At 35.0% G+C, this 22,669-nt stretch overlaps 1 long non-coding RNA gene across 4 annotated transcripts in view; it reads left to right on the forward strand.

Moving 5' to 3' along the window:
* Nucleotides 1–22,669, forward strand: part of LOC118653770 — a 130,325-nt gene that overhangs the window by 38,557 nt on the left and 69,099 nt on the right. For 3 of the 4 annotated variants that reach the window (XR_004966898.1, XR_004966886.1, XR_004966890.1), the window contains 2 exons: nt 903–1,014; nt 5,094–5,192. This is a non-coding gene — a long non-coding RNA (uncharacterized LOC118653770). Of the gene's footprint in view, nt 1–902; nt 1,015–4,910; nt 5,008–5,093; nt 5,193–22,669 lie in introns of all 4 variants that reach the window. The other variant, XR_004966905.1, reaches the window with a different exon arrangement.

The following is a 22,669-nucleotide window of genomic DNA, read 5'->3' on the forward strand; positions in this document are numbered from 1 at the left end:
AATTCATCATACTTATAAAATTCTTAAAGTTTAAAGTATTTTTTAAATCATCTAAAAATAACCTCTCACCTATTTTAGTAATGCCTCCTCCTCAAGTACCTCCCATAGATGGTCAAAACCTTCTGAACAAATTTGGTTGCTTTAGTGATTCAGAGTTCCATGTTTGTTTTTAAATCTCTTTGCAGCCAGTACCTTACAACTTTTACTCTTTAATTCCCTATCTGACCTTCCCCATCTATGGACAACCATCATATGTTGGAATATAACTGTCTTCCCTTAGTTTTTCCTTTGAGCCAATCATATTCAGGTCCTTCAGCAATTCTGTGTGTGGCATCCGTTTCCAAGGGAATATCTTAGGAATATTATTTCTCTGTATTTTATTTATTTCATTACCACTGAAATTACCACATCTCCCTCCCCTGCATCCCCTACCTTCACTTTTTTGGGGGGGAATTTTCCACATTTCCCTTCCCAGAAACTGTTACAAGATGACATGTCAGGACATAAACAAGTGTTAGGCTTTGTGTGAGCAGATAGACTCATAGAGTTTTATAAGTTTGAGAGACACTCAGGAGGGAAAGCTTTTTGCTTACAAGGCCTACTACTGTGTGCAAGATGCTTACTTGTCAATTTCTGAATGGGCAGGAACATTTGGTAGCCTATTTTCTTCGCATTTAGTATTGAATTAGCACAAAATAACTGGCCTTCCATGTTCTATGTGGCCATGTCTACTCTTTATGGGTCAAAGCAGGAAAAAGTATTTCCAAATGATTCAGACCAAAAATTTCTCGTAGAAAAATGTTTTATTTGGGGCCTAATTTATCTGTTTTGTGACTTTATTCGTTTCACGGGCAATTTCTCACATGTCCATTGTTTTCATTTTTCTTGAATCTTTATTACAGAACAGTTGGAATGCAAATACCAATTATTATCCAGAAATGGGCATTCAGTTGATTTTGAAGGAACCTGAACTTTTGCCTTGGATTATTCAGTCATTCAAAACTACATTTCTCTGTGAGTTTCAAATCATAGCAGGGTTATTTAGGCAACAAAAAAATTTTAAGGATGTCCTTAAAGTCTATTTTTAAGGGAGAGGACTATAAAAAATAGTGAATGGGTATTCTAAATAGCTAGGGAAATGAATGTGTGTATGAGGGTAATGTAGGAGTGATGCCCAAGGTGTAGAGTGGGGTGGGAGTTCCTGTGAGGAGCATGAGCCAGGAGGTGATGTATGAAGGACTGTGTCATAGATGGCCATCCCTTATTAGAACATCTAAGGTTGACACTTTCCCCAAACAACAGTGACTTGTTAATATGTTTTTCCTGAGAAAAAGGGTAACCAAAACTTCACACCCTCCCAGAGCCTGGAGAGTGGGCAGACTTTGTGTCTCAATGTACCACAGAGGGACCCTCTTTTCAAGTCACACTGAACTCCTCTGGAGCCTCCCCCATCATCCTTCCCCAACCTCCAAATCTTTGAGACACCAGCCTAACACTAGCTGTGTCTGTAATCAATGGGCAGGAGTGCAGCACCCCATCCTGGAAAATTCCACTGAAATGTTTCCTCAAGCAGAATCTGACCTCAGGCACACAGCATCCTTTGTTCACATTTCTCACTCTGCCCCCTGCTAACATGGAGGGTTTTAACAGTGGGAGCTCAGAATAGAGCTGCAACATAGAGCATAGGGATACACAAATCCTTATTTTATTAACACTGTAAATTCCATTTCCTCAGAATGGCCAATTTTTCTCTGCCTAGCAGCAAAAAGATAGTTAAAGGGACTTCTGGTGACATTCCCTTTGTTTAATGAAGCTTGGAGTTATGGGCAACTGCCTTGAACTGCCGTTATTATCTGCATGAGTGAATAAGGGCTGAGGGTCCAAGTCTGTGCAAAGACTTTTATTGCAAATAGGCACATTGATCATTCATAATCAGACCTACCAGGTCAGCAGAGCTGCGGTGACAGCAAGCCCTGAAAAAGCTGACCAACGGAGTACTAGCGCTCATAGGTTAACATATATTCAAGCAGAATGAGATCCTCTTTTCTTTACACCCTTGTCTCTTGGCTTTCTTCTGACAGAGTGGGAATGAGAACCAACAGGCATTTGAACTATATCCCATATCACCAACCACAGAGTCATCCTCTTCCCCTCTGAGGCCTCTACATGTTTCTAGAGCCCTGTTTCTGTAGAGGTGTATTCCTTCTGTGTAAAGGTTTGTGCTGTCGGCCTCACATTACCATACGATTTAGGGTATTATGGTGCTGGTTCCCTGTAAATCCATGGCTTTCTGATTCCCAATATTTACTCACATTAAACTCACATTCAGAAGAGCATTTCAAAGACATCCCTATTTGAAACTTCAGAGCGAATGTTGAGCCATGTTTGTTTCCTTATCATTGCATTGGCTAGTAAGCTTTTAAAATATACCTTTGAATACAGGGACATCCTATTTGAAAAGTCGGCTTTATTACATTACTAGTGGCTGGTGCACGAAATTCGTGCACGGGGGCGTCGGGGAAGAGGTGTCCCTCAGCCTGGCCTGTACCCTCTCCAATCTGGGACCCCGGATTTGTGTGTTGGTTTGTTGACTCAGTGACACAGGGACAATGGAAAGGCTTGTACCTTCACCTAGATTACAAAATTGGAAGAATTAGATAATACATGCATTTTAGATTTTAGGCCTCCTGATTCTGCTCTAAAGAGTGACAAAGCTAAGGAGGTATTAATCAGTAGAGAGCATGACAGCAGTAGCAGGGATATAAAATTTGAGGAGAGTCTGAAATCAAAGAGGATTTTGAGATTAATAGTATATGGTGAAAACACCAAGAAACTCAATTTGATGTCCCGTGTTCATACAGAAAAGTGGTGTTGCTAGCCCATTTTGAATTGGATGTGCTTTGTGAATTATTTTTCTAACGGTGATGAATTTGCAATGGTCTATCTACACGTGATCACTCAGTTGACCTTGTGACCAATGACAAGCATATGTCAAATGGCTGGCAAGGGTGAGGGGTTTCCTGAGTCATCTGAGTGATGAACCCATGAGCTTGTTAGCGTGATTTCTTCATCAGCTGTGCTAAGTGAACAAAGAGTGCACTAAAGGGGTAAGAAGGAAAATGTGACCATTTTGATAATCACTTCTTTTGCGACTTGATGCAGGCAAGAATCAACTAGGCTGTGATTCTTCCATCAGATGCTGAGAAATGAGGAAGCATCTTAAGTCTAAAACAACTAAATATATACACACCTATGACAGTATTTTTAGATGTTTTTCCACATTGCCACATAAACTCAAAATCAGCCCAAAATAGTAGTCCAACAAATTTTACAATTGATTTTGCACTTAGTGAACTGCTCAATACATAGGTACTAGTAATTTGATTTTAACCATTAATTGGAAGAAGTTTAATCATAGAATTTTGGAAATAAAAGGGACTTTGTGGTTTAATCACTCATTCTAAACTAAATAATCTTGAGGCTCAGGAAAGTAAGTGACTATCCTGGAGATTATCAGAGATTTAATGGGCCCCTAATTTCTAGCTCAATGTTTTTTGTCTTACTCTCTATAATAATTTGTATTTTTTAGATTTTTACACATAAGTTTTCATTCAAAGTTTCTCTTTGGTTCCAATTACATGTTTTAGAGGTTTAGGGTCCAAATGAGAATCATATACTGCCTTTAGTTTTTGTGATTCTTAAATCTCCTTCAGTTTGGAACAATTCCTCAGTCTTCCCTTAGCTTTCATGACCTTGACATTTTTGAAGAGTTACTTGTAGAGTGTCCCTCATTTGGGGTTTGTCTGAGATTTCCTCCTATCTAAGGTTAGGTTATGAATATTTGGTAGAGTACAACAGAAATGGCACTGTATTATTTTCAGAGTACAATACCAAGAAGTACACTCTACCAAGTCTTCCTGTCACTGGTAATGTGCCCTGTGAACACTTGGTTAAGGTGTTGTCTGCCAAGCTTCTCCAGTATGAAAGTATGTTTTACTTATTAAATAATAAGCAATTAGTAAGTATTTGTGGGGAGATGTTTGAGATCATGTAAGTTTCATTTCCCACATCAAACGTTTGTCCATTAATATTAGTATCCATTGACAATGTTTTTCTAAAACTATTATTTTCATTGTTGCTAAATAACTATTTTCTAATGCCAAAGTTCCTTCTACATTGTTAGTTGACATTTGACTCTAAGCAAGACTTTTCCCATCTCTTGCTTTTATTTAATCATCATGTGTACATATCAGTATGAACTTAAGGATATCAATTTTATTCACTGGGTTATGATTTTTTACAGGCATTTTATTTTGATATTCTGTCACGTATTTGACCAGTGAGAGTTTCTTTAAACAGAATCTCATCTTTTCTTGCCATATACACTTCATTTTATTTAGCACGTTTTTAAGTTCTGGCAAGCCAAGATATTCTAGGATTTACCATGGACTTTTTTTTCACCCTAGCCTTGAAATCAGCCAATTCTCTAGAGAACCTTAGGTTTTTAGTGGTATTTAGAAACCGAGATCTGTGCACTTTTGTTATTTGCTTCAGGGTCCTCTCAGCAAAAAGACCTAAGAAGTATATATGTATGTGTGTGTATAAGTATATGTATAGGTATATTCATACTTATAAATCCTTATTTTTCCATAGCAAGAAAATATGACCACAATATATATATTTATTTTTCTTAATCCCCTTGTATCTGTCAATCTCAGAGACACATAAGCCATCTCCTTGGGGCCCAACGAAATGGGATTTCCCCTTAGCGCTGGCCCCAGAGAATACACTAGTCAAGTTCCTGAACATGGCTAGAGTGGGCTGGGCTGGCTATTTTCCTTCCTCCAGTTCAATTAGGCTCTGATAAAACCCCAGCTGATTAAGCTTTGGTTAACTGGTTTCTCCTGAAGGCAAACCCTGTTAAGAAGAGAGCGCTCTGATGTATTTCCTGTCTCCCTGCTAGAAACTCAAGGGGAATTTTTCTCCAGTATTTACTGTGAGGACCTGGTAAGGCTCCTAGAGGTAAAATTCACAAAAGTGTGGGGTTCCCCCCTTACCCCAATGACTGGGTCTTTCTGGTGTTTTTATCTCAGACTTGTTCACACTGAGCTTCAAGCAATTCATCAATTACAGTTCAGTTGTCCTCTGGCCCTGGTTCCCGTGGAGGTTTCACCTTACGGATTTCTGCTCTGGTAAGTTGTGATATTCTGTATTTGCCTGTCGATGTCTATTTTGGGGGGGCAGCGGTTTGCCCTGTGATTTGACTTCTCTTATGGATCTAAGAAGAATTGTTGATTTTTTGGTTTGTTCAACTTTTTACCTGTTGTTTTGATGGAGTGGCAACTCCCAAGCTTCTTATATTTCAGGCCAAAAATGGAAGTTTTTACTTAGGCCTTTTCGGATTTCTTTCAACAATGTCTTGTAGTTTTAGGTGTACAGGTCTTGCACCCATTTTGTTCATTTATCTCAAGGTATTTCACATTTCTTGTTGGGTATTTTTTACAATTTTATTTTACAATGGTTCATTGCTACTATATGGAAATACACTTGTATTTTGCAACCTTACTAGTAAGTAGCTTTTTGAACATTCCTTAAGATTTTCTACATTAATATAATATTGTCTCAACTGGGACAGCTTTTAGTCTTTTTCTTTTCCAATTCATATGCTTTCTATTTATTTTTTTCCTTATTGTAATAGCTAGCACCTTCAAAAAAATGCTGAATAGAGTTGATAACAGTGAGTTTTTTTGCCTTGTTCCTAAACTTAGGGACAACTGTGGGGTTTTGTTTTTTTTTGTAGATGCCTCTTGTATCCATGAAGTTACCTTATTTTTTTAGTTTGTTAATAGTTTTTAACCATTAATAGGTATTCAATTTTATTAGATGCTTTTTTTCATTCCTTTTTAAGCCTAGTAATATACGGAATATACTCAGTTACTTTAATAGATTTTCAAATGCTAACCAAACTTGTTTTCTTAGGATAAATCCTACTTAGGCATAATGTATTACACATTTTATGTATTCCCGGATTTGATTTGCTAAATTTTTAAAAATAATTTTTACATTTATTTTATGAAGAATATTGGCCTGTAATGTTCTTTTCTGATGTCTTTGGTTTTGTTATCTGGATGGATAATGCTGGCTTCATAAAATGAATTGGGAAGAGTGTGTGCTATTTTTTTTTTTCTTCTAAAGCAGTGGTTCTCAACCATGGCTGCACATTAGAATCACCTGGGAATCCTTTTAAAATCCTGATTTCTGGGCCTCATCCTTTGGAAATTCTGTTTCTTAGTTATGGGGTGGGGACACAACATTAGTAACAAAGAAACAGAATTTCTGGAGGATGAGGCCCAGAAATCAGGATTTTAAAAGGATTCCCAGGTGATTCTAATGTGTAGCAACGGTTGAGAACCACTGTTCTAAAGCATAAGGTAGAATTTACCCAGGAAGGTATGTGGGTCTGTTGTTTTAATTGTAGAAAGGTTATTCAAATTTTTCATAGACCCAGGTGTCTTAGATTATCTACTCATTTTTGAATGAGCTTTGATTGTTGGTGTCTTTTAAACTATTCTTCTATTTTATCTAAGTTGTTGAATTTATTAGGATACAGTTGACCTTAAAATTTTCTTATCCTTTTAATACTTATAAGGTATTCAGTAATGAGCCACCTTGTATTTTTATATTGGTGATTTGAATGTGTTTTTGTTGTTGTTTTCTGATAAATCTGAATAGGATTATTCAATTTTATTAATGTTTTCAAAGATCAGGTTTTGGCTTCATTGAGTTTTCTCTATTATTTTTGTTTTATATTTAATTGATATCTTCTCTTAATTAATTTGCTAAGAAATTATTAACATTAATGACTAATATTCCAAATTAGTCACTTGGGGGTTAATTTTCTTTTTCTAGTTTCTTAGTGTGGTAGCTGAGATCTTTGATTTTATCTAAGATTTGATATAAACCTTTTCTCTTTTCTAATACTTAAGTGTGTTATGGTTGTAAATTTCTCTCTAAACACTTTTGTAGCTGCAACCCTAAAATTTTGATTCATTGCTAATTTAGTATTATCCATTTCAAAATGTTTGCTAGTGTCTTTTATGATTTCTATCTTGATTTGAGGGTTGTATAAGCTAAGATGTAAGTTGCTTAAATTTGTAATATTTGAGGCTTTGTAGATGTTTTATTTTTATTAATTTCTAATTTAGGTTTTGGCTAGAGAAAATCCTATTTTAAGATTTTTAGCTTTTAAATTATATTGACTAAATTTATGATTAGTATATGATTAATATTGGTTACTATTTCATATGCACTGGAAAAGATTGTGTAATCTGAAGTTGTGGCATTATAGTGTTGTTTAAATGTCAAGTATATTAAGGTGGTTGACAATGTTGCTCAGATCTCTATTATCATAGATGGTGTTTTTTTTTTCCTGGTTGTTCCATTAATTGTCAAGAAGAGCATGTTTAAGTCTTCAACTAAGATTGCATATTTTCCTTTTTTTCCAGTTTTTGCTTTATATGTTTTGTAGCTCTTTTATTGTGTACAATAGTACCCCTTTATGTACAGGGGGTATGTTCCAAGATACCCTGTTGAAGCAGGGGGTCCCTCAGGGGTGAGGACAACGGAGCCCCAACGCGATAGGGCATCTGCATGCATGACCCCGGGGCCAGGTTGAGTGACGCAGATCCATTTTATTGTGGAACTACAGGGGTATATATAGCATGAGGGGACCAATCAGAGGGAGACACGTTGCTACAGGCGACCAATGGCTGAAAGGCTGGGGTACTGTGCACGTGGCTCTAGGAGTTCATTCAGGCGGGCATTGCTACTTCCTGGTGTGCCGAGGAAGCATGTCATGGTGGAGTGTGCTCACCCCATTGCATCAGCCACAGCGCTGAGACATACTTCCCGAGCTCTACTACACCCTGGGGCTGCCTGAAACCACAGACACTATGAATCTTATATATACAATATATATAAGTATAATAATATTAAGTATAATGTTAATAAGAATAATAATTAAGTATAAAAAGTATAATACAATATATGTATAAGTATATGTATATGTATAAGTAATATATATATAACATGTACATTATACTTACATATCTATGATAAAGTTTAATTTATAAATTAGGCACAGTAAGAGATTAATAGCAATAACTACTTATAAATTATAACAATATGCTATGATAAAATTATATGAATGTTTTCTACCTCTCTCTCTCAAAATATCTTATTGTACTATACTCACCCTTCTCGTGATGATGTGAGATAATAAAATGCTTCCATGATGAGATAAAGTGAGGTGGATGAATGATATAGGCACTCTGACATAGCTTTAGACTACTACTGACCTTCTGATGATGTATCAGGAAGATCATCTGCTTCTGGTGATCCTGGATCAAGTCATGAGGACATCAATGGCTGGATGCCAGGGGCAGATGTCAATGTTTGGGCAAATTTAGTATTTTCAGACTGCAGTTGACTGTGGGTTACTGAAACTGCAAAAAGTGAAACTGCATGAGGAGGGCCGACTGTATTTATAGTTCTTTTACCTTCTTGATACATGAACTTTTATAAGAATGACATATCCCCCTCTATCTCTAAAAACAGCACTTATCCTCAAGTTTATTTTATTATATTAATATTAAGTTGTTCTTATTTGCAAATAAAATTTTAAATTTTTACTTTCAGTAATTGTGTTTTCTTTTAAGGTCTCATAGGTAGGAGATCATTTATATGCAAGATCTTTTATATAAAAGACATGAATTAATTCACATCTGTTACATTTAATATAATTATTGATGTGCGTGCATCTAGATAAGCTTTTAACTATTTGTTTTAAATTTTAGCATTCAGTTTTTTCTTTTTCATCTTTTTGCCTTGTTTTTTTGTAAATATAAATTTTAAAATGCCATTTTCATATGTCTACTTTTCTATTTTAACTGCATTTTTTAGTGGTTGCTGCAGAGGTTAAAATGTATAGTTTATATCTATTCAGGCTACTTAGATATAATTTTTAATTACTTCTTGTAAAATATAGAAGGCTTGTAACAATATATATTTCCATTTCCTCCCCCTTCTTAAAACTATTTCCATGTGTTTCGTATCTATTCACCCTATAAAGCAGAGGTGGAGAAGGTCCAGCTCTCTGGCCATATAAGACTCGCAAAATCATTTGGTCTGGCCCTGCCAAGACACTAGGGGTGAGTTAATTAATTGTTTAACCAAATATAGCAGGCTACTTTTTAACCTGATAATTTTGTATGGCCCATGAATGATGTTATAAATATCCAAATGGCCTTTGGCAGTAAAAAGGTTCCCCACCCCTGCTATAAATCAACAAATAACATAAGATACCTTTTTGCCTTATATACTCATATAACTTACAAAAAAGAAAAGAAGTTTTATATTTACTCATACTTTTACCATTTCTGTTACTTCATTCTTTCCTATTGATCTGAGTTGTCATTAAGTGTCATTTATTTTGAGATTGAAGAACTCATCTTAGCATTTCTTATAGTGTATACCAGTGTTCCTGATAGTTTCTTTAATTTTTGTTTACCTAAAAATGTTCTTAATTTGCCTTCAATTTTGAAATATAGCTTTGCTGTAAATATTTTTTTTATCCTTCCATGCTTTGAATATGCCATTCCAATGTCTTGGACTTCCATGACTTCACATGAGAAGTCAGCCATTAAATTTTGTGGTACCCTCACCTTCTCCAAACCTCCTGAAATATTTTGCTCAGGCTTCTTTCAAGATCGTCTCTTTATCTTTGGCTCATAAGCTGTTTGACTCTGGTATGTCTAGGTATAGATTTATTTTTATTTATCTTGACTGGTATTTGTTGAACTTTCTGGATCTGTAAAATAATGTATTCTACTAAATTTGTAAAGTTTTAGTTAATTTCAAATTTTTTTTTTTTTACCTCTGTGGGGTTTTTTTTCTTTTTCTTTTTTCTTTCTTTCTGGAATTCCAATTACATGCATGCTAGATGATCTTAAATGTTCCGTTCTCGTTTTCTCTGTTCTTTGAATTGGAGAATTTCCATTGGCTTTTTAAGTGCAGGGATTCTTTTTTTAGCCATGTCGGTGTCTGCTACTGAACTTATCTAGCTAATTTTATGGATTCCTCATTAATTTCCAACCGCTCTGCTCTTTGGGTTCTGTTCTCTGAAGCCTCAGTCTTTCTGTGACCAAACTGTGCACAGTGGGGAAATGTACTCAGCTGTGAAAAACATTAGGCTAAGATTCTGCATAGTTTTACCTTTGAAGAGGATGCCTCTCTATCGTTTCTCACCATACTGTCAGCCAGGCATTTGGACAGTTTCTGCCCTGAATTCTGGTCTATTTCCCGCTATGCTTCCTTTACTGTCAGAATTTCCCCTTTACGTTTAGAGTGGTTTGCTCTGCTCTGCACTTCAGTATGTGGCTCTTTTACCCTGTATGCTAATGGTTTTTCCCTACGTCATTTTCAGCAGCCATGGGGCTTAATAGAGCTTTTGTACCCAAAACTCACAAAGTCAAAATTCATATTCCTTTAATTTACGGTTTTTAAAAGGCTGAATTCTTTTCTGCTTCTGTCTGGTCTTAAACGCTTTATAGTTTATAGTATATTTAAATAGTTGTCCTTGATTTTGTTTTTTGAAAAAAAAAAAAAATGGTATATTTGCTTTTTTTCTTCTTCAGTCATTCTTCAGCCATTTACCCTCTCCAGTATTTTTTAATGGTGGTGTTTTCTGGTGGATGTTATTTCTGTATTAATCCATGGCTTTCTGCTTTTCATTTTCTAAGATATTCAGCATTTATATTCTTATGTCATATTTTATTGTTTTTCAGAAATTATGTATTTATTTTTTTTCTGTTATTCAGAAAATTTGAAATTGTAGTAGAGGTATCCCACATTCATTCAATATTCTCAAAATTGGTTATTGAATATCATGTGTCTATTAAACTTTACCTTTGTAAGTATGTTAATTAGTTTGTGCGATCAAGAATAGTTTGAATTATATTTCTTTCAAAAATAATGTTAGAGTGAAAAATTGGTAATTGAAAGAAAAGGTTATTAACTATAGTTAGTCAGGATAGAGTTCAGGTTAATTGGTAAAACCTCATTTTGTTTTGTGTTTTGTGTTGTTTTAGTTACGTAAGTCTATTATGTGCAGTCTTCTTCTAAAATGTTTTCTATAATAATTTTTCTACTCTTTATTTAAAATATATTTACTAGTGTAAGCTGCCCCTTATTCGTATTTTTTATTCTTGGTTGCATTTTCAAGTCTTGTTTACTCACCTAGATATAAACTTCTTGTAAGTAGGGACTTTGCATGCCCATATGCTGGGGTCCAACCCCAGCAGGTCCAGGGGTCCCCAAAGGTGTGGACGGAGTCGGCGAAGAAGGAAAGACTCAGAGGCAGCGTTCAGTTGATCAGCATGGTTTGATTCTCCAGCCAAGTTCTGGTCAGGATCTCCAGCAAAGTTCTGGTTAGGATCTCCAGCTGCAGGGCCTTGGTAATGTTGCCTAAAAACTCTACCTTACTTTACCTTTCTCCAATACATTACACTAAATACAGCAGATGAAGAGTGGCCAGTTCCCACACCTGAGCACTTCATTGGATGTAAATTTTATAAAAAGACTGTTTGAGGTATAGATATTTTATTTCTTTCTATCATCTGGCTATAAGTATAAAATTTTATCTTCGTTGTTTTGGGGAAAAGTAAGTACTATTGCTTTAAATCTTTCTCTCACTTAAATATTTTTTGAAATTTTATATGAAATCTTTTTAATTTTAGATATAGAGATCTTGCTCTTTAATTGTATTTTTTTAAGAATTTCAAGGTAGTTTTTCAAGCAAGTCTTATAAGTTATGGTAATGTAAGGTTTTTGAAAGAATTTTAAGTATGTATCCCATGTAGCCATGGTATGCCACATTGTTTTAAAGTCCAATCATTTAAATAAGTAAACAACTTATTGCCATTAACATCTATTTAAAATGATACAATGAGGAGCTCTCGAATTTTTAGATTAGTTTATTGCATACTTTGCTTTGTGTGAATTATAATCTTCACAGGAATAGATAAAAGATGTATGTAAGTAATTACTACCCTGTACAGTACTTTATTTATTAAAACACTAAAGAATATGCCTCTATATTTGTAATTAAGTTACTGATTGAATGCTGCATAAATAGTAATATTTTATCTTAAAGTATTCTAAATTATAAGTATTTGAAAGAATTATATAGAAACACTCCACCTCATATTTGTTCAGCAAATAATTAGATATATTTTATTCTTCCATATCACTAACTATCATTATGTTTTCGACAAGGATATAAGGGCATATTAATAATTTTAAAAAATCTTGACATTTGCTGTTTATTGTTCCAGATTTGTGATTTGATCTGACAAGTCAAGTTAATAACTTCAGTATCTTACACTGTATATACATTCCTTTTTTGAGCAATTCAGTATTGTTTTTGCCATTTTACTTCTTTTATAAAAGTTACATCATTTTTAAGTATTGCATTATCAAAATTACAATAATAATCAGAAAGAAAACCAGTGGAGTTTATTATTGTCGATCGCAAATATCTCTAGCTGTCTTCTGTCTGCATGCATGGTAAGGTAGCGCTTATGTTCCCTGCGGTACTGGTTACAACCACATAACCTGCTTTAGGCTATTGATGTGTACGCTTCCTTGTGAAAAATATTAAGAAACTGTCCATTGTAGATCTCTGATGTCTGTGGGGACTTCTCTCTCATTTCTGATTTTGTTTATATGGGTCTTTTTTCTTTTTTCCTTAGTGAGCCTAGCCAGGGGTTTGTCAAATTTATTAATCTTTTCAAAGAACCAGCTCTTTGTTTTATTGATTTTTTTGTATAGTTTTTTGTTCTCTATTTCATTTAATTCTGTTCTAATTTTTTATTATTTTCTTTCTTCTGCTAACGTTGGGTTGCTTTTTTTCTTCTTTTTCTAGTATTTTAAGATGCCTAGAGTTCCATTTGGGTACTAGAAATTTCAGGAGAAATTATTAGTAACTTATATGATTGTCTAACTACTATGATGTACACCTGAAACTAATACAAAATAATATTGAATGTAAACTTTAATTGAAAAAAAATAAATGAAGTAAATTATTTTAAAGAAAGAAAGAAAGAAAGAACCTGTCCATGGTTTGCCGTCTTACTTTCTCCCTGCTGCAGAAATCTTAAAAGTCTATATATCAAGGTTAAATCCCTATTTTGAGGGGCTGCGGTGAACAGAGCCATTACTGCCCTCCCCCCCCGAACATGATAAGGCATGAGATTTTGTTTGTTTCTGCAATATATTCTAGCATATTCTAACAGATACAAAATTCTTTATCCAAGGGGAATGTCGTAAGTCTGAAATATGTGCCATGGGCTTAACTTTAGGGTGGAGGTAATGAAGAAACTATTTTTGGACACTGGGAGGATGGCAGTCTATCTTATGTTGAGACAAAACATCTGGTAAATTGTTTATGGAGATGTGAAAACAAGATAATGTACCTAAGGAACGTGTAGCTCCAGGGCAAGAGATTAAAAAACAGTTTTAGAAGTGTGTGTTGGTGATGGTGGCTGCATTTGAGCAGGAAGTATGTGAAACAGACAAGACCAGAAAATAATTAGCTCGAAAGTAGGAATGAATGGAAATAGAGTACATAAATTCAAGATCTTATAGAGTTGAAGAGAAAACTGTTCCTGAATTCCAACTAGTAAAGCAGAAAACTGAGAAGCATTTTGAGTCACAAGGGCTGATTGAACTCAGACTACTGACAATAATCAAGTTGTTTAAATTGTTTAGAACTTTTGAATGAATTAAGACATCTCAGAGTAAACTGACAGTATGACACCACTTAGTCATTACAAATAGACAAAATGATTGAGGAGTGTGGCTTTTCTCCCAAAGCTTGATAGACTCAAGATACCAATAATTAAGTTGAAAGAATATGGGAAAGAAATCAAAGAAATCTAGCAGTATTACGAAATAAGGCAAAAAAGAACTGTGAGTATGGCTATTGGCACACAAGGCTGACTAAAATACAATAGACAAGAGTCTTACTAAGTTTTTTTTTTTCTATGAGATTTATTAAAAATAGAAAATCATGACTTGTTATCAGAGAAGCCTATGGATTCAGAAAACCTAATGGGCAAATCTGATTTATTAGGAATTCGTACATTTCAACATTTGCAAAAAGATTCATGATAAAATTCTTTATCCTTGAGAATTAAAAAAAAAATGTTTTTATTGATTTTAGAGAGATAGGAATGGAGAGGGAAAGAGAGATAGAAACATCCTGCACGCTCCCTGCTGGGGATTGAGCCATGACTCAGGCATGTGCCCTGACCGGGAATCAAACCAGCAACCTTTTGGTGCATGGGTCAGTGCTACACCCTGAGCCACAGCTGCCAAGCTATCCTTAAGGATTTGATGCTGACAGTATTTCTACCTGCATTTGTAGGTTTTTTATAATAGAGCTGAAGTAGTGGCATAGTCCTTTCTTCAATTGTAACATTTTATAAATAATTTACCAAATTAATCAAAGGTTATTTAAAAACACACACACACAAAAAAATGTATGTACTGGATATTTTCTCTATATATAAATAGTAATTATTGCAACACTTTCAAAGCATCCAATTAATATGCTCTACCAATAGGGACTGATATAATTTTAAACAATATAAAGAAACTCTTAAATTTACATATAACCCAGATGCATTTTTATTTTAAGTTTTATACAGCTGCTAATGTAGAACTCTGGTTTGCTGGTGAAGTCCTAGAAACAATGGTTTCTGTGAAAATTGAATATCAGTTTTTAATTCTTCTGAAATGAGGGTAGTACAACTGAAGGCCGAGGTTTTACAAATAAACTGTGTCCCTAACAACATGTGCTCTGTATTCTTTAAAAACACACACATTATGGGTAATGTAAAAGTGGTCGCTCTTTGAGAGTTTTCATTATTAAAGTTTTCAAGAACCACAGTGAATCAAATAAAAGGCAGTGGATGTGTTTATACTTATTTATTTTCTTCCTTCCTTTTTTCTTTGCTTCCTCTTCCTTCCTCCCTTCCTTCTTCCGCCCTGCCTCTCTCCCTCCCTCCCTCTCCATCTTTTCTTGTCCTTCTCCTCTTGATCTTCCTCTTCCTCCTTTTCCTTCTTCATGATTTTTTAAAAAAAGACATCATTTCAAATAGAATAACGGCACTAATTGCATAATTACTAAAACTAGCCTATGACTTTTTTTAAAAAAAAAAATTATGATCAGAGATCTTAAAGAAAGAAGAATGTCATAATAATTGTATAATAGAAACAAATCCTCCATGAAGAATAAAAGCTTTCATGTAAAATGATGCTGTGGGTTTAGTTATATAGTCCAAGGAAATGTGCATAAGGATTGAACTCTATGTCTCTGGCAAGCTTTCACGAACTTACAATCTGGTGGTCAGTGTTATGTCTTATAGGAGAGCAGTTCCCTATTGCTTTGTATTGACACATTTCCCACATGCACAGAATAACTTTCAGTCATTTTATTCCACTGATTTATTCCATTCCTCTGTTAGTATGTATCACAGTAACTTAATTGTTATGCCTTTATATCATGTTTTAACACTTGGTAAGTTTCTTAATTCTTCATCATACTTCCTTTTCAATAGTTTTTTAATTTGATCTTTAACATATTTTTGTCACTTTCTTAAAAATACTTAAATCCCATTGGCCTTTTGACCAGGAATACATTAATTGCATTGATTGCTCTGGCTAGAGTTAACAACTTTGTAGCCTCAGTCTTCCCATTTAGGATAAAATATAAAATATTAATTATATTTATTTATGCTATCTTCTATGTGTCTCTTTCTTCATGGAAGTTTCACACATTTCCTAATAAAATTATTCCAATATTTAATGATTTTTTTCCTACGATACTAATTTATCTTTAAAAAATTTATTGATTAATTTTAGAAAGAGAGAGAAGGAGAGATAGAGAAAGAGAAACATCAATTTGTTGTTCCATTTATGTATGCAGTAATTGGTTAATTCTTGTTTGTGCCCTGTCTGGGGATTGAACCCCCAACCTTGGTATATTGGAATGGCGCTCTAACCAATGAGATACCCAGCCAGGGCTCACATTGCATCTTACTAATGCAAACATCATCATATAATCTCTTATTCTTCAAATAGCTGCTATTTAAAAAATAAAAATAATTTTTACTAATGTCGATGCATTTAAATGATTAATATTAGAGTAACTATTGAAATGTATTATTTAGAATATAATTTATTTTGAGTAGTATTCTTAACTATTGTCAGTCATTATTTTATATAAAACTTACCTCCTCCTGAAATTATTCTTAAGCCAAAAAGCTATTGGCATGTTTTTCTGGATTTGACATGTTGGGTCCTCACATCTGCTTGGTGCCTCACCCTTCTCAGAAGCTTGTTTGGCCCTTTGTCTTTTTCTAGTAGAAGAAGTTTCTCAAAATTCCTGGTTAGGAAAAAGGCCTCAACTTTTTTAAAGGCCTTTATCTTTTTCTAGGGGAGGAAATAGTGAAACAAATGGCTTTACCCTAGTCACAGGAATATTCTGGGGAGGACACAGATTAGAACTCTTTTTTTTTTTTTTTTTTAATTTGCTCATTGGATAAGGAATGAATCAAGACACAGTTGTTTCCCTTAATAACAACTTGCTAAACATGAAACTAACCAACTGAAACATGAATGCATTTTATCTTCTTACTTCTTAAATATTATTTTTATTGTAAATACTAGAGGCCTGATGCACGAGATTCGTGCAAGGGGCTCAGCCCTCACAGCTGCCTCAGCCTTCGCAGCCCGGCTTCGTCTGGAAGGACATCTGGAAGGACGTCCGGAAAGTCGTTCAGCTGTCTGGTCTAATTAGCATATTACACTTTTATTATTATAGATTCTTGTAGAATAGCCATGTGAGAAAGTGTATGATCTATATGCTTCTCCCTCAGCTAAAGTTGTAGATCATTTTTATTTGTGTTTTTTTAAATGTACAAGAACAGATATCTAGAACTCTGCTTCAACTATGTTATCCCTGAGGAGAGTAGGCCTAAAGAAGCCATCTGTCCTAAATGTAATGCTCTATAAGTCTGTAGGTATAAAGTAATTTCCATGTGCTGCTTGTAGAATCAGTTTATTTCTGATCATATATCATTTAAGTTGGCTGCCATTTTATAAAAATACAGACTTCCATTGGGGAGAGAGGAAGTGATAGGTTGGAGATGGAAGTTAAAAAAATATGAGGTGTTTTAACAGCTGTAGGGCATCTATTAATCTAGGGAAAGTTGAAAATAAGAACTGAGGGTGTACTTTTTAATATTTTCCTCTAAGGCTACTTCACACAATTTATTTGGATATCAAATTATGTACTTCATGCTTAAGGCTTAAATCATGTAAGCATTTGGTGTATCCAAAGAATGAGAGTTTTATAAATTAGTATAAAAATTGACGAAGAAATGATTTTTAAAACTTCTTTAATGATTAAGTGGTTTGGGGTTCTGAGTTAAAATGCAAGACTGATCAATTGAAATTTTCTGTTCCAACTCAAATTTCTAAAAATAACAGAATAGTCATAAACATAAATAAATCAAACAGTATGGTACTTGATTTTGACTGAATGTACCACTGCTTGAATTCCCCTCTCACTCATGTTACAACAATTTCATTAAAGAAAAAATTATTAAATGTTCCCCTTGAAGCTCATTTTATCTGACTTCTGAATTTTTTATTTTTTTCCTTTACTTGTAACTGAAGAATATACTTTATTGAAACTCAAAGTTTCATTGAATAAGATTTTCTTTTGACTTTTAACAGCCATACATGCAATTACTGATAGTATATTTTTGGCAAAACATTGATTTTTGTCTAATACTTCGGAAGTCATATATAAATACTAGTGTCACAGCTCTTAAGTCTCTCTCCATCTCTTCTTCTTTCTCCTCTTATCATGCCAATTTCCTGAGCATAATCACAATTTCCCAAATGCACGTGGTAAATTTAACACTAGAAACTTTGCAACGTCTGCTTCAATTCTAATTATGGCTAGCCACACAAAATGGACCTCTCTTGACTATTCCGTTAGGCTGGCTTTTAACTTTTTTTGGCTGTTTAATTTTACAGTGGCATTATTTTCCCCTGGATATTTTAAATTAATGTAGTCTGGCAGTCTAATGCAACTACACTAACGGGGATTCAACTTCAACCCCATGAACTTGAAATAGTGGTAATTAAGAGTAGATGTGAAGAATATTGATCAAAGAGTAGATCCTAGGTAAGAGAGGGGCATCCAAGCAGTGATGCATTATATTTCTGTGGTAATAACATGTGTATCTGCAATAAATTAATAACAAAATTCACGTCATTGATAAGTTTTAGTGATGTTTTCTGTTTTCTTCTTTCCAGTAAGTATTAGTCTGAAATGAATGTTGAGCCAGTAGCTGTGAAGCTAGAGTTGCTATAATCTGCAGTAGAGGATTAAGAAGTGCTTGTTTCAGAGAAATATTCCATCAGACATGAGGCATTTGTTTGGCCATTTTCCTTCGGAGCTCTTTTCCCTGTGAGTTAATACACCTCTCCCTGTTCCCTCCCTCACTTATGTCTTCCCATTTTTACATCCATGCTGGAAGGCCCTCTGCCTGCCAGGGAGGCAAACGGGCCAGGCAGCCCTGCTGCTGGCAGGGGCGAACCTTCACTCAGCTCTGGAGAGCTGGCCAGCTGCGTCACCTCGGACCACTCATCTGCTTGTCTGGAAACTTTTGCTTCCATGTGAACCTTGGACAGGGGTCCCGCTGCGTTGCACTGGGTTCTGCATCGCTCCCTAAAAGCATCCACTGAGGAAATGAGGCTGAGAAAAAGGCATTTATTGTAGAGCACACATTTAATGTCCCAGCTCTCTGCTCTTGGCAATGGTACTTTAAATGGCAGATGGTCTCTCCCAAAGTATCATCATCAGATCACTGAGAAAACCTTTTATTAACATGAAGTCAGTACATTTAAGATTTAAGTATTTTAATCATTTAGGTACCTCCCCAGGGGGCAACAAATCTTGTGATCAACTGTTTCATCCTAATCCCATGTATCTGATTAAGAGAAATAAGTATAACTTTTTAAAAAAGATGAAATTATGGTTTCTAAAGCCTTGGATTGATCTAAATTATATGCTTTTTGTAAAATTAAAACTGGAAGGTCTTGTTCAAAATGAAAATTCCTTGGCCTACGTCTTCCTATATTACCTTGAACTTCCTGAAATATGGGAACAATCTTTTTCCTTAGAAGGCATTAGTATCATAGATTTGCTGGAAAGAAAAGAACTGTGGACCTGAAAGCAAAGTTGCTGACCACAGGAGAGGAGAAACAAAGAACAGAAAATAAGCAAACCTATCGCTTAACGTTAGGGGCAGTGAGATCCCTAATTATGTGGGTTGGGTAATATGATTATATTTTCCATGTTGATTAAAAATTGTGTTCTTTTGCTTGATACTGCAGAATACTTAGAACAGTGAAAATGCTTCACAATTTTCCATCTGACTTTAGGTACTTTTAGAGTGGTAAGTCTTGGGTATTTTGTTGTAGTTGTTGATAGTTATAAGAGCTACAAACTTCCTAAGAGCACAAATTTATAATTTTTCGTAAGTACATAATTTTAAAAATACAGTGCTTATACTTATTCTGAGGAAATGAGATTATTAATCATAATTTGAAATCTTTTGATATTTTAGTATAGCTAAGCACTATGACCTATTACCTTGTAATGTTAATACCACTGGCACAAACTGCATAGGAATATTTTGAAGATTGAATGAGCTGTCATGGGGATGTATACATTTGTTAAAGTAGCATTATGAGGCATAAGACCTAATAGGTACACTGCATCTTAAGGACCCTTTTGTTTGTTGCTCTGTCCTGTTTTTAGTTTTATAGTAGAGGCCTAAGCTGACCTTGCCCTGGTAGGCATTTTACCCTCCCTACGGAAAGACATAAAGCAAACAGACCTGCTTCGTAGTACACGGGGAGTTTAGACATAGAGTTCTGCTCTCTGGATATATTTTCTTGTTTGTACACTTAAACAGCTTCAATGATCTGCTCCAGATCTACATTCTACTATTTAACGTAATTACTGAGCATCAGTAATTAAATATTGACTAACAGTGCTAACAGTGACGTTAACTCCAATATGTTCCTGAGGGTTCTTTTGTCATCAGGTGGGGAGCCACATTCCTGCCACTTATGACAGGACCCTCCCACATTTACCCATAAAGTCATAATTTAGTTTGGTTATAAATCTATAGATGGCAACATTATATGTTTGAAAATTCATTTACTTTTAATCTAAGATTTGGAAGTCGACGAGGGGTATTTCTCTAAGACACAATCCTTAGAATTTTCTGTAATTTTCTTTTTTTTAAGTTTAGCTTTTTTTAATTGTTTAAAGTATTACAAATAGTAGTACATATGTCTCCTTTTTCCCCCATTGACCTCCCCCCGACCTCCCCTACCCCCTGGCACATGTCCTCACCACCCCCGCCCCCCAGTGTCTGTTTAAAGTGTCCTGTGTTTCTAGATTACAGCCCCCCAACACACACACACACACTCCAACCTCTAACTTTATGATATAAATAGGGAACAATGAAAATTTCTTCTAGAAATAGACTATAGGGTTTTGAGATTTTGTGTATTTCAGTAAAGACATAGTAAAAATACTAAATTTTCACAAATAATTTGTTAATATGGAGAGGCAATTTACTTTAAATTGTGAAATATTTTCAATTATGAAATAAAGATAATGTTTATTAAATAATATACCTATAAGCCCACAACCTTGATGAAACAGATATCAACATTTTGCTAAAACTGCTACAGATTTCTGTTTTTTAAAGCCATATAACATTAGATAGTGTTAAGACCCCCTCCCCCATCCATTTCTCTTTCTCTTTTCTCCAGATACAATTTCACTAGTGTGATGTTGGTGTAAATAATCACCATCATGGTTTATGTTTTTACTACATATGCATCTGTCCCCAAACAGTATATACTATTTGCTTTGGCTGTTTTGAAAATTTACGTAAATGACATTATTAGTTTTAGTAGCATTAAATGAAGTCCTATTATTTTAATTATGGAGGCTTTTGTAATACAGCTGTTGTCACTCATCTGATCTGAAAATAAATCTTGTGAGAATTTTAATTCAGATCATGTTAGATTTATAGATTAATTGAGGGAGATCTGACACTTTATGAAATTATAATGATAACAACTACAACAACAAAACATGTATTGTGCTTACTACATGTCAGACACTAGTCTAAGTGTTTTTTCTTATACTAGCCCTGTGGATTGGTATTTTTATTATTCCCATTTCATTGATGAGGAGACTGAGTGGTGGAGAGGTTTAATAATTTGCTCACACTCCCACAGAAAGTACGTGACAGAGCCAGGATTAGAAATCAGAGGTCATATGCTCCATCCCCACACAATGTATTCTGTCCTTTTTTAAATCTCTGGCTGTGTCTTCTAGGAGCACTTGCTATAGATCTGGTACATTTCTTGTAAATTTATTCCTAGTTGTTGTAGTTGCTATGCCTTTGTTACTCATTGCCCCCAAATTCGGTAGCCTAAAATAATCATTTTATTAAGTTTATGAATTCCATGGGTTGGAAATTTGGACAAACATAGCAGGATTTTTTTTTTTTATCTCTGCTCCACCATGTCTGAGACTTTATTTGAGAAGTCTTTTTTAAAATTGAATTTATTGGGTTGACATTGGTTAAAAAAATCATATCGTTTTCAGGTGTACAATTGTATAATACATCATCTGTATATTGTATTGTGTGTTCACCATCCCAAGTCAAATCTTCCGTCATTACCATTTATCCTCCCTTTACCCTCTTCTACTCCCCCAGTCCCCTTTGCTCAATTCCTTTACCTTTTCACCCAGCCCCCAACCCCCTTCCCCTCTGACATGGGAAGTCTTGATATAGTGGTAACATGATGGCCAGGAGCTGAAATTGTCTAGAGGCACCTTCATTCAAATGCCTGGCAGTTGATACTGGCTGATGTCTGGGATCTCAACTAGGGCTGTTGACTAGCAGGCCGCCCTCTCCATGTCACCTGAGCTGCCTCACAATGTGGCTGTCTCAGAGTTATAGACTGTATGTGTCATGACGCAGGGCTCCCAAAGTGAGTGTCCAGGCAGAATCCAGTGCAAGTTGTATCACCTGGTTTCAGAAGTCAGAATTCCCTGGCCTCCTACATGATTTTTTTAAAAATTTAACTACATTAAGGTTCACTCTGTGCTGCCAAGTTCTATGATTTTGACAAATGGTCATGTATCCACCATGTGTCAAACGGAATAGCTTCACTGCCCTCACATATACCCTGTGCTTCCTCTCTTCATCCGCTCTCTCCCAAACCCTGATCTTTGTGTTGTCTCAATAGTTTTTATTTTACCAGAATGTCATGTAATTATAATTGGAATTACATAGTAGATAGCCTTTTCAAACTGACTTTTTTCACTTTGCAATAGGCATTTAAAAGTTATTCATATCTTTTTGTTATTTGATTTTGCCGGAAGCCGGTCCATCCTTGCTGCTTGACACAGTCGCTGCAGGAAAGAAACATCTGC

The sequence above is a fragment of the Myotis myotis genome, unplaced genomic scaffold, assembly GCF_014108235.1.
Source record: "Myotis myotis isolate mMyoMyo1 unplaced genomic scaffold, mMyoMyo1.p scaffold_m19_p_1, whole genome shotgun sequence".
NCBI lineage: Eukaryota > Metazoa > Chordata > Mammalia > Chiroptera > Vespertilionidae > Myotis > Myotis myotis.